A 14,414-nucleotide genomic window follows, 5' to 3' on the forward strand; every position below is an offset into this window, starting at 1 on the left:
ACGCCGTCAGTCGTTTTGTCGAACAAAATAAAGATGTTCGGCCGTATTCGTTCTCTGACGGAAATTGCCGAAGCGATTTATTTGTGACAGTGTTGAGTTTGTGTCTTTGTAATAAAATGTAATGAAAGTTTACTTATGACGAATTTTATATTAGTTAATGAATTCAATAATAATAACAGTATAAAATTTTAAATTACATGTTATTTTCAACCATCAACAAAACCGGGTGTTTCATTGCAAGTGCCTGTTTGTTTACTTTAGTATTAAAATCATAATATAAAAAAAAATATCAATTTTTTTCTATGTAGTTAGTAAAATCCTTTGGCAACGCGAATTTTTTATTTTTAGTCATTCGAAAAAAGCCCTCTCTGGTTGCTGTGACATGCAATTTTATCCCCTTTTTACCTTTTTAAAGGTGTGGAATAAATTTACCGTGGCAACAGTCGCGTATCTAATTTGCCTCGTCGGTCATAATATAATGCGATTCCCAACGTTACCGTCCCCTGCTGCGAACGATATGATAATTAATTGGTTCCGTACGTGTCTGATGCACATTAACTTGATTGACCTATGTGCCTTTACGTTACCAGCGTTTATGTACTTTTTACATTATACGACACGTTATCGCTTATAGCGCGTAAGATTAAAAGCGTTTCGGTATCCCCATTAGAATATCAAGTTTAAATCACAGTCAAATTAGACATAAATTTTGTCTTTGAGTAACATTTATTTTGATAATTCTTCCAATATAAACAAGGTCTATAGTACTTTTTTACAATGGCATATTGATTTAATTATTTTCCCGTGGTGCTTCCCCCTTTGTTTGGACATTAATGTCACAAAAATTTGGCTGTCTCCCACTTTGCTTGGGGAGGGAAACTGGATTTCTCCTACTCCGCCTACCTTTTTTCTGATTAATTTCGTTGCGGGTCCCAAGACAGATTTAGCTTGTCCCTCGGGCATCCCTGAGATCATATCAAAGGGTTTTCGTGGTTGGTTACCACTGTTGATCCTGGCGACACAGGAGTTGCAGTGGTGGGAATGTGTGGTGGGCCATTTGCCCGTTTAAAAAAATGGCATATGGATATAGCTGTATTTAGACTGTATACAAAGGCTACTTTTTCTGGAAAAGTACAGTGTTTCCATTAGATACTGAATTTACACGAGCGGAGCCTTAAGCAAAAGAATTATAAAAATATTTTATGTACTACCTTTTTTGCAACTGAAAAGCGCTATGCAAGCTATACGAGACGATATCGTATCGTACAATTTAAATAGCGCTTTTACATGATTTACCTAAATGATCGGATGTAGTAGGTGTTAAAGATGTGTCTCCCAAGAGACACCACAATATGATGATTTCTGATTTTGGCGACAAGCCAAAAGATCCTTGTAGCCCGTTACTTTACAGATCAGACAGACAGTTGTACTATCGAATAAATTGATTTATAAGCAGTTGAAGGACCTACGTCATTTACTTGGTCGGATCTGCGGCTGCTCTGGTTGTACATTTGACGACAATACGTACCTATCATCTCATAACAAAAATCGTAGTTGCATTATAGTAAGGTACTGCAGCAAACAGTACATAATAGTACTTGTTAAGAATGACTTACATAAAAGGCATTGTTCTGTACAAGTAATGAGTGACATTATATTCACTGTACGTTTTAGGGTTCCGCGGAGTAGCTATCAATCTATTTCAGTCACTTGAAAAGTTACAAATGACTAAATAGATTGACAAGCTATGGAAAATAATATCTACTTGGAAGAAAGACAGTAGTGCGTGAGTATGAAAATGGTGTCGCTAAGTGACACCGTACAAGAAGGCGGCGAGTGTTAATTGTTGTGGTAGGTATGCGCCTAAAAATCCTTGTAATGTTCTACGTCTATATTTAAATGTGATGTGAATCTTATATTGACGTGCTTGGTCATGTGTCTGATAACATCAAATGTAAGGATCAATTCAGACCGCAACGCGACGAGGCGAGGCGAGACGCGGCGCGGCATAAATTTGTATTGATTTGACAGATTTCAACAATGAGTTTCTATAGAATATCATTGGATTTCAATAGCGTGAGGCGCCTTGCGAATCTGTCAAATCCATATAAATTAAAAATGCATCTACGCGTCGTGTTACAAGTTATACTTACAAGTTATATTTAATCGCTTATATAAAAAAGGGTAATTGGGGAAGCAAAAGTAAAAACGATGGACAGAGAAGGATTCCTCTATCTATTAACTACTCTGGTGGTTAAATCTACCTTTGTCCTACGAATTTTTCGATCAGGTGAAAGGTCTGTCCTGAGTCCTGACATAAGTAATTATTGAATATAGTTTTCGAAAAGTAAAAAACGCTTCTAGTTATTGCGTTGGTTAAAATCAGGACCGTGTAACAAGAAATAAAAATGTAATGTCGATTGTCCTGTATCAAGTACGGGGGAATTAAAAAAAAAGTTGTGGCGTTGCCTTAATAACATTTAATTCAAACCAAATACGGAACCTTTCGAGTGAAGATCCGACTCACACTTGGTAATATTTTAAAAATGGGGTTCATTGAGAGCGGAGAAATGTGAGTAACCTCTCGACAAATTTTCCTCGTTTTTTGTTTTGCGTACACTGAAGCATGTTTTCCTGTAAGGGTCCGTCTTATGTATCATTCATGCTATTTTATTTAGAAGCTTTTAGAGATGCTTAAAAGTTTTTCACCTTTTGAACTTTTTCACTTTTTCCGTATTTGGGTCGTATACTTTTTCACTGCAATTTGAGTACTGTCTACTGCTACGAATAAAGAAAAATAAAAGCGACTAAGCTGATATCTGCTAAAATGGTCGCTTTGTAGAATCATAATAATATGAATCGTAATACGATTCATTTTCTTAAAACTGCAAAATGGTCACTCTGCTTGCAATTTATGTCTACAGATCGACAAGGCTTTATATCAACGTGGCGAAAAAAGAAACTAACGCTGCCATCATACAAAAACGTCATATTATGACAGTTCTCCTTTACGTGCAGCGCCCCCGCTCACTTTTATAAAAAGCCTTGTCGATCTTGGTCAATCTGGTAGTAATTCGTACTAATTTGACATTTGTCAGTTTGACAGTTTTGACACTTCATTTGCTGAATTGATTGAGAGGAATTGCTAAATGCGACCATTTTAGCCCCGCAGACTTTATACTCGAGTAATTGTTTATTTGAATTCTTGTTTAATTCGGCTACTACTATTTTTATTCAGGCTCGCCACTTGGAGTGAAAGATATCGATTGAAGAAAGAAACTTTCAAGAAATTATTATTATTTTTAATTAAGTATTAACAGTAGAAGTGTTTAAGTAGAAAAATGCTCAATAAGTTTCTAATCGATTAAATGTTATAATATTATATAAATTACAATACGTTTTAATTTATATAATATTAATTAATTACGTTACGTATCTTACCTTATATTACATAATAATATAATATACCTTATGAGACATGTTCAATACTTAAGGAGAGTACTCTGTACTCGATTCTCATTATAATTATGTAATAAAATTAGGTACTTAATTTATTCCGAATTTCCCTTTAAATAAATGAATCATGGACACTACGTAAATTACGCGGCTAGGCAAGTAGGCGTGCGCCATCAAAGAAACACCGCGCGCGCGGTGTCCATGCGTCGGGTAAATAATTATTTGACTTTAAGCTACATTTTATTTATGTCCTATTTTTTAATCACCTTTTTATATAATATTTTAATGTATGTATGTATTTGTGTATTTGTGTATGTATTATTAAAAATATTAAATCCTTATCCAAGTAAATATTGCACATTCACCTAATATCAATGACATACTGTCCTTTGCCTGGAAGAAATTACTTATTAGTAATAAGCGGTACACTGTAGTTATAAGTTAATAATCATTGTTTTATTTTTTTACTTCTTAGTGTGTGCACAATAAAGAATATTTATTATTATTTATTACATTTACTCAGTGATCAATTGATATTATTTTTTATAACATTACTTTTTTTCATCTAATATAACAGCCAAATATCGAGTATTGAACATGTCTCACCAGTCATGCAGTATACACGAGAACATTTAAGGTTCTCTGAAGAAATTCTAAGCATGATGCAAACAACTGTTTCTATTCTCAAGTTTTTATAACTGACAAAAAAGTATTTTGTATACTACTTATTTTAATACGGACAATGTTATGGCGAAAGTTCTGAATCGATGAAATGAAACTGTGGTGATGTTACAAAAATGGGGATGAAAATTCTCCATAACAGCACTATATTTCTTATTATATTGCTACCACATTCGAGCAATGTTTATTAATAAATACCACTACATTATTTATTACCCCGCGCACGCGATTCAGTGATTCTACTAAAAGCATCCTTCTGTAGGCCTATTTATAATATGTGTGGGATTTAAACGGCATGTTAGTTTATTTATCGAAAAGATAACACGGTGAACATGGTAAACCGCATTTTATCCTATCACAATCTAAAACTGCGTACAATCACGTTTAGATTAATAAATTATTGAATTGAAAAGTTCTTAAGCGGTGTTATGCACGTTTTTGGGAGGGAAAAAATGTTGAACGTGACAAGACACGTGGCCTGGCCAAAAATTCGTAAGACAAAAGATCGTAGATCGCTGGTACAGCTTATGACTTTTGCAGTTGTTGCTTTATTTTTATTAACTTTTCGAAAAAACAGAGGAGGTCTCTCGACAGAAAAATATTACTAGTCGAACAAACCTTGGTCCTCCAGTCAGCATCCGGCGTATTTACCGAGCCGACAGATTCGTGCCGAAACATAGCCTCCCCATAATGCAACTATTATGCACCATTTCTAAGTAAAATTGCCCCGAAACAATGCGCTCCAAGCGAGTATTAAAACTTTCTTCAGCTTACAACTAAAAAGATTATTTTTAATCTCGCAGAATCATTTATTGTAGCGAACAAAGAAGTAGCATTAATACTCGCGATCCGGGTCTAAGCTGCACACTTTTATAATCTGCGGTCCGCGCTGAAGATCTTTTAAACTCAACAAGTTAATGAAAATAGATGTGAAAACTGAGAATAAACCGGATTTATTCTATACAATGGGTCTTGGTTTTAAGGTCATATTCGTTATCGCTGTATTATTTAATTGTATATGACTTTGAAACGTTGCTTCTCTACAAAGGAATATCATCAGCTGATGGAGCGATGAGTATTTGTCATTTCAGACGTTGTAATTATTTAGAACCTTTAACTTTACACGGGTATGTGAATGATCTATTTAGATCTTGTCAAATTCTTAGACCTCTCTAAAACGTATAGGTAATATTTTAACAAAATCGGTCCTACCTTTTCGGAGGACTTTAGCAAAAGACACGGAAATTTTATTTACTAGATCACTAAGATTAATTAATACAATATCTGCATTAAATGTTCATTTGAGAAGATAAATACTAAATACTCCAGTTTCAAAGCTTGACACTCACTCACACCTCCTACAAAAATAAAACTTTACAGACGACTAATAATCGCATTAAAAATATAATGATTTGAGATGAAAAAACTATGTTTTAAAGACAATCAACTTTTAATGGTAACAAATCGTCGGCTTAAAAAGTCTGAAACCATTCGCGAACAATGGAAGGGAATGATCGGAAAACCGTATGGAAATCGGAATTAAAATGATTTATGATGGCTTACCAGCAGAGCCTCTTTTGTGAAAATCAGCTAAGCGCAAGTGGTGATTGCGCGTCGAATGTTCCGTATATTTTATGTAGGTACTTTATGTAGGTAAGTGTATATAAAGGTATTTATCTTTAAGTGATAGTTTAAATTGTTGACGCTTTATAATAATATGTGCTACTAAAATAAATTTTACATGTAATGATAAAATTCATGACTTTAGATCAAAGAAAAGTGTCAAAATATGAGAAAAAATACAAATATATAAATGTATTTCAATACAACATAGAGTGCCATTTTTCAAACAGTGAACATGTTTAAGAAATTTCGTTTACGTAGGCAACCCTAAAAACATAAAACATCAGAGTTACTTTCAATCGGCTTATGTACAACAATGTACAACAATTTTTAACATAAAATGGTGATTAAATGGAACATGAATGGATTACTTTTTTAAATTTAATACAAGATTTAAATCTTATTTACATTAGTACGACATAAGTATTTTTTATTTTATTTTATTTATTAATACTACATCAGTAATTTAATAGAATTACATCTAAAGAAAACACATGTTGTATGAATAATAATAAAATAAGTTCCGAAAAATACAAACTTCCAGAACTAGTAAGATTGATATATATTATATTTTTTTCTAATTCTTAGACGACACGTGTAAGAAGTACGAAAACATATTTCTAATAAGAATAACATCACGAAAATATAGTATCATAATATCGTAATATTCAATACTCCTATAGCGCTTTGTTTATCTTAGCATCAAAAACATTTTGTTAGTGAAATATATTGGATTTCCTCGGAGGCTACAGAAATAATAACAAAAGGGCTCCACGGACCCTTTTACCAGGCTTTTGGGCCAAATTGTCCGGAATGTTAGTGACAACAACTCGGACCGAAAGAGCACTTCTATTAGTAATTAAACTGGCTAACACAAGTTTCGACTTAATTCGTTGTTAGGGTTTCACAAACTTTGACTTTGACCACGCTACAATGGGATTGTGACGAAAAATGGCCCAAATTCTCCTTTATTTTCAAACAGTTCAAACCTGGAATGCCTTTTACCTATGTGGCGGTACCCACAATTCGCCTAACATTTCTGCATCGCGCTATCGAAGTTTTCTGAGCGCGTCAGTATATATACGACAGCTGAGATGTATCACGTGGGCTTCGGCCTGACCGAGCATAACACCTCGCTCGGTCGGAAGATCTTCCTTTGTGGCCACCATACACATATCCCACATTGGTGACCCTCGACAGAACACGCCTCCTTCCGGCGCGTCACCGCTCAGCGTAAGGACGTGTGACATATTTTGTTATTAATTACACGATACCGCTAGGCGCTATTGTTAACGAACAAGATGGTACAGTGTCGAAAGTGTAAGCTGTTCGTGTCGGTTAACAAAGATGACGTTATTAAATGCAAAGGTGAATTCAGTGGAGTGTTTCATAGAAAATGCGTTAAGAATATAAAACAGTTTTTACAAAAGGACTGTTGTGAGGACTGTGCAAAAGAGGAATCCGTATCATCGCCAAAGTTGGAACAATATGCTTTGGCCTCCAGCGACCTGCAGAGTGATAAACTTTTAGATGGTCCGAAGTCAATGGAAGTATTGTTAAAAGAAATGAACAAGAAACTGGACATAGTGCATAAAATAAACAAGGATTTAGAAGATATTAAAAGTTCTGTTAGTTTTTATGCCGAGAAATACCAGGAAATGATCGAATTTAAGCAACAAGCCGAGAGAAAGATTAAGAGCATGGAACAACAACAGGTTTACTTGGAAAAGTGCAATAAAGCGTTGGAGGAACGGGTAATTACGCTTGAGCAAAAAGAAAAAGAAAGAAATATTGAGATAGTGGGCTTAGGGAAGAAACAGCAAAAAGAAGATCTAAAAAAAGTTATCGTCACGATTGCAAAAAAATTTTCATTAGATATAAATGAGATTGAAGAAGTAAAGTGGGTAGGGCCAGAAAAAAACGTGGATAACAAGCCTCGAATGCAGCCTGTAATTTTAAAATTACGCACAAAATCAGCTAAAAATCAATGGCTAAAACTTCGTAAACAGCATATTATAACAAATGATGACGTGTATGATGACGGTAACAAACAAAGAATCTATATAAATGAAGACCTTTCAAAGTATCTTCGACAGCTATTCTGGCAGGCGAAAAAAGAACTTAAAGATTTGTATAATTATGTATGGATTCAGGACTCGAGAATTTTGGTAAAAGCTAGCGAAGATGTCAAAAAAATATATAACATTAAGTGTGAAAATGATGTAAGGATGCTAATTAAAGCAAGCGCCAGAGATAAATAATACAGCATTATTCTACCTAACCTAATCTCAGTAGCACAGTGGGTGATTTCTATTAAATGCAATATTCGATCCGTTTCAATGTTATGATGATTTTTGTACATTTAAAAACTATGAGGCTATAGAAGATTGGACTAAATTCATTAAGAGTAAAAAGGATTATAAGCTGGATATAATACATATAAACATAAGATCGTTAAAAAAACAATTTGGTCAATTATTAGCTATACTGGAAGAAGGAAAACAAAACATAGATGTCATAATCTTAACCGAAATTAATATTAAACAGGAAGAAATTTCTCTATACGGAATATATGGATATAACACTTTTGAATTTACGAGGAAAAATAGAAGGGGTGGCGGAATTTTAATATAGGTATGTTAAAAGTTCTCAAAATTATATGGAAGAAAATTACACCCAAAACTCTGAGTTGGAAATAAAGTATGGAAAATTAACAATATTTAAGAATACACTGCACTTAGTTGCTATCTATAGACCTCCAAATAAAAACAAAATAGAATTTATCAACTACTTAGGACAGATGCTGGAGCATATTCCAAAACAAGATTATGTCATCATAATAGGAGATATGAACATAGACCTCATGTCGGAAAAACAGAATGGCACAACAAACATGTACAAAACCACCCTGTGTAGTCACGGCCTTCAGTGTGTCATCCCGACTACAGCGATAACAAGAGAAGCCATCGTGGAAGGACAGAGACAGGTGTCCTGCATCGATCACGTGTGGGTACGAAACAGCGGATACTGCTCACGCGCGGGGCGCGGGGCGGCGTGGCCCATCAGCTGTGAGACGACATTTACCTTGGAATGCAACTTATCGGACCACCATATGATCGGTATTAGACTGGTGTGTAAACAAAGTGCAATGCAATCTAGTAAAAGTTACTCAAAGCGGACAGTTCTTAATAATAAACTGGTTACAGAAAAGCTTAAAAACATTACGTGGGAGGATTATTTAAGGATTGATTGTCCATTGGTATTGTATAGTGAGTTGTGTTATGTTTTTCGCAGTGTTTATGCTGATTGTTTGTTTACAGAAAAAAATAAGAATAAAAGGATAAAGCAACCGTGGGTAAGTAAGCAAATATTAATTAAGATAGATAAAAAAAACGAGTTATTTAGAATATGGAAAATGGAACCGTCTAACATGTCCAAGAGGTTGGATTATACGAGGTTTCGAAACAAACTAAATAAAATCATAAACACTGCGAGAAACAAGCATAGAAAGGCCCAGTTAAATAAATGTAAGGCTGATTATAAAAAAATATGGTCCTATATTAATGAATGGATAGGTAAAAGTAATAATAGCATTGACAGCATAATTAAAAAGTACTTAGGGAAGACAGACAGTTTGATTAATATTTGCACTAATTTTTCCAAAACTTTTACACAGGAAATAGAAAAAATTAAGCATAATTGTAATGAAAATTTTTTGGATAGAAATAGTTATGTTAGGCCAAATTATAGTTCATTTCGATATAGGAAGGTAAATGCCATAGAGGTTGCTAAAATCATTAAAAACTTAAGTTGTAATAAGGCACCCGGTAGTGATCAAATACGGGTAACGGATTTAAAATGTATAATCAATGATATAAGTAAAATTATTGCAAAATTTGTTAACATGTGTGTATCGCAAGGTATTTATCCTGATGAGCTCAAACGAGCAATTATAAGACCGATTTATAAACAAGGAAGTCATTTGGACTATACAAATTACAGGCCAGTAGCTATTTTATCCGTAGTAAATAAAATTGTAGAAAAAATTGTAGTTAAACAAATAAGTAATTATTTAGAAAAAAATAATATTATTACCAACTGCCAACATGGATTTAGACCAGGAAGGAGTACAGATACCCTATTAATTGAGTTTACGGATTTTATTAATGAGCAGCTAAATGATAAAAATTAGATTTTAGCATTATTTATTGATTTTAAAAAGGCGTTTGATACTCTGGACCACAAACAGCTTTTAAAGGCAATGGAGGAATGCCGAATCAGTGGGCCCACCAATAAGTTCTTCAAGAGCTACTTGAAGAACAGGACGCTCTGCACCGTTGTCGATGATACAACGGGCGCAGATGCGGACATAACGTTGGGGGTGCCCACTGGTTCTGTATATGGTCCTTCTGGGTATACAATGCATGTAAATAGCATGCCTAATGTAGTAGAATATAGTAGGTTATACATGTATGCTGATGATACATGCTTGGTAGTAGTAGGTAAAAACTTGCAACTGATGGAAAGTCAATTGCAAAGTGATTTTGATGAAATAACAAAATGGGCCCACGACAATGGGATAATACTTAACGCCAGTAAAACTAAAGTTATGCATATATGCTCACCCTACAATCGATCAGCAGGAGCAAATGTACGCATAGTGGGACACATATATAACTGTTTATATCAAAAAAATAACTGTCATTGTAACGAATTGGAAGTGGTAAATAATATAAAATATTTGGGTCTGATTATAGATAAAAACTTTACTTGGAAGCCGCATATTGAATTAGTATGTAACAGATTGAGATCAGTACTCAGTAAATTTTATCTTTTAAAAAGAATATTAGATAAACGTACTCTGCTTATGGTTTACTATGCTCTGGTGGAGTCTGTCATTAATTATGGATTAAATTGCTATGGGTTAACGTTTAAAACGTATATAGAGCAAATTAAAAATATACAAATAAGGTTTTTAAAAATAATGGTAGATAAAAGAACAAAAAATAAATACAAAGACGACTATTGTAAGCTATTCCAGGAATGTGAAATTATACCAGTAAGTGAAAAAGTGAAATATTTAATTGCGATAGAAACATATTATAGTGATAAATTTAAAATAAAGATAAAGCATAAATATAGTGTTAGAGAGTCGAAAAAAGGAAAATTAGAGCAAATAAAAGTAAATAATTATTATGGGGAAAGAACTAGGAAGTATATAGTGCCTAAGTTATGTAATAAGTTTAAGTTATTAAGAGAGGAAAAGAAAATAAGGTGTAAAAAGAAATTAAAACAAAAACTCAAAGAAATGCTTGGATATACTAAGAAAACACACACACACACACACACACACACACACACACACACACACACACACACACACACACACAGAGAGAGAGAGAGAGAGAGACACACGCACACACACGCACAAACACATACACACACACACACACACACACACACACACAAACAAACACTTTTTAGTTAGTTCATAATTATGTTACTTGTTAGTATTATATTTTGTGTAATTATTGTATTACAATTGCATGTAATTTTTTGTGTTTGAGCGGAACGCCTACAAACTGCTTGTTCAGTTTGGCGTATTAATGTATACTGTAAAACAATTGTAATAAAGTGAATAAAGTATTTAAAAAAAATATATATCACTCCCCGCCCCTCCGCACCGCGCCAGCCAGCATCGCCTCATCGGGTACATCGTCCACTAGCCGCAATGTACCGCGGCCTGGGCGACTCCGCATCGGCATCATCGGGCTTTCTCACTACACCGACCGGTCAGCAAGCAGAGCACATCTCTCCTGGTCAGCACGTAGCATCGGCCCCGCACGGCAGCTATCCGACTCACTGGATCCCGTGCAGCAGCTTACAGTTCCGACTCACTGGGACTCACTGCAACAGTTCCGACTCACTGGAACTCACTGGCATTGGTGACTCAAGCGACAAGACTTCAAGATTCGACCTCCGGTCTTCGGGGGGGAGTGATGTGGCGGTACCCACAATTCGCCTAACATTTCTGCATCGCGCTATCGAAGTTTTCTGAGCGCGTCAGTATATATACGACAGCTGAGATGTATCACGTGGGCTTCGGCCTGACCGAGCATAACACCTCGCTCGGTCGGAAGATCTTCCTTTGTGGCCACCATACACATACGAGTATCCCACACCTAATTACCAAAAAGGTAAAAGGCATTCCAGCCTTTTACCTTTTTAGGCTCGTGTTTTACTGAAAGTAGACTTTAATTCGTACGAAACAACGTTTTCGAACGAATTAAAGTTTTAGTAATCTGGTGCAAATAATAGTTACGAGTACATTGTAACAACATTCACCTACAAAACAATAATAATTATTAACAATCAATAGCAATTATCCTGCAATATTTTATCAATTCAATTTTTATAAATCGAAATAGCTAAATTAAAAACTAAATTTTATCAAAATGCTATTGTATAATGTAGGTACTTTATATTTGTTACGAAATTGATACGTGATATTTCAATTTAAAATTTGTACATTTCTAAACTGCTAAGCTTTGAAACGAAATACGTTACAAATAAAGCCATAGTTCCGAATAAAAAATTAAACCGTTTTAGTGATCTCCGCCTTTCCTAGCACTCGTAATGCGCTAGTTTCCTTGATGAATGGAATCGGTAAATGTGATTTATACGTGAACACCTAACCTGGAGAGATTTTGTCCATTTTTTATTCCGTATGTCAAGGAAATACATACTGGAGTGCCACTGCTGAATGTTTGCGTTTTTTATTTATTTTAATTTTTATTATATTGAGCTAGAACAATCGTTTACAGATAAGTTTATCATATTTTTACCATGATCTTTTGTCTTTTCCCAAGAGTAAATCATTTTCATTAGTTATTTAATTGCACAGAGGAAATAGATTAATGAGATACAATGATGGTAAATTTTATTATAATATGAAAGGATTTCCATCCTTTCATAATGAAGGATTAGCGCTGCCGAATTTGCCCTAGATGTGGCTAAAACCGACCGCCCAAATGGCCTTAGGCTTTTATCGTAAAATACGGATACAATGTATTCGTATTTTACAATAAATGCGGGTATTACATGTCATGTAATACCCGCATTGTTGCAGTCAAAATATTATGATATGAACATAATATGAATGTGATATAAATGGTTTTGGATATAATTGCCTACCTGCCTGTTTAAAGTAATGGTTCTGTACCACTTAACATTTTATAGCTAGTTAGCTGTGCCCCGCGGTTGATATTAACCCGCAGTATAAATGAGCAAATTATGTGTTAATCCAGGGTATCAACTATCTCCATACTATCGCTCCAGCCGCTTAGACGTTTAGACGTGAAGAAGTACTTAACTAACATACAAACTTACAAACTTTGGTCTGAATATAATTTTATATTAGTGTGATGAATAACTGAGTACTGATAACCAAAACCTTCTATTTTGTTTGAGTCATGTATCAGATCTCAAAGTCTTACTCGTATATAACATAATATACAATTTAATCTATTCCAACCGAAAAGCTTCTGTATCAGCTGATTTTATCCCGCAGTTCCGGATCTGTGGAAGCGGGAGGGCCGGTCTCACAAAAGGAACCCAAAAACGGGTTGCTTTGATAACCAAGAACAGCCCTCGGACATGATTTTATAATACCGATTATATTATTTTAATTCTTATATAGTAGCTTCATGATCAAGAGTCAGTTTTATAGATTTTTCACATAGAAATATTACGTTATGTCAATTTTGGTGTAATTAGCAGAATCCTCGTAAGCTACTTAGTATTAAGTCCATTCAATCATAGGCTGTTAACGTCTCCCTTTGTATAAATCATAAAAGTAGGTGAACTCTATTAGATAAAGCTTAAAAATAATATTATGTTGAAAGAAAATATGTCAATTTCCTTCTCCTAAAGGTAATTGCATGAATTAGGACTAAGTCAGAGTAATTTCTGAATAAGATATAGTTTTTTAGTATTCAAACGTTGCTGACTTTGAGTAGGTGCTCAGAACAGTAGTACAAGCAACAAAATACACGCGATGTCTTTAAACCCATAATATAACCTATATTTTTTAAACAATGTTTAAAATTTTTTTTAAACATTGTTTAAATTAATTATACAATCTATAGGTGGCGCAGAAAACACACGTTTTAGAGTCTCGCATTTATAATTTGAGTAGCATTTAAATGGATAGCCTATATCATTACGCGGTGAATGGACCATAAATCTTCTCACACACGGCCTTTTGTTTCGACGGCTGAGACCATAGATTTATAAGTATTAGAAAAGTCACGCTAACTTAGAAGTAAAAGTGTATTAGCGATTACATCAACATCAATACATGGCACGTTATTTAGTTGAATACAATTTTCTTATATTTAAAGCAATGAATTGAGACGAAGTATAATTAAGTGTCGCACAAAATCGATGCAGACTGTAGGCGCAGGTGCAGGCGCAAGTGCAGGTGTAGGTGCAGGTGCAGGTGCAGGTGCAGATGGGGGGTCAAGCGCAGATGCAGATGCAGGTGTAAATGTAGTTAAGGCGCAGGCGCAGGTGTAGACGCAGGTGTAGATGTAAGCGAAAATGCAGTTGCAGTTTCACACACAAGTGCAGGTTCAGCTGCTGGCGCAGGTGCA

The sequence above is a fragment of the Aricia agestis genome, chromosome 3 (assembly GCF_905147365.1).
Source record: "Aricia agestis chromosome 3, ilAriAges1.1, whole genome shotgun sequence".
NCBI lineage: Eukaryota > Metazoa > Arthropoda > Insecta > Lepidoptera > Lycaenidae > Aricia > Aricia agestis.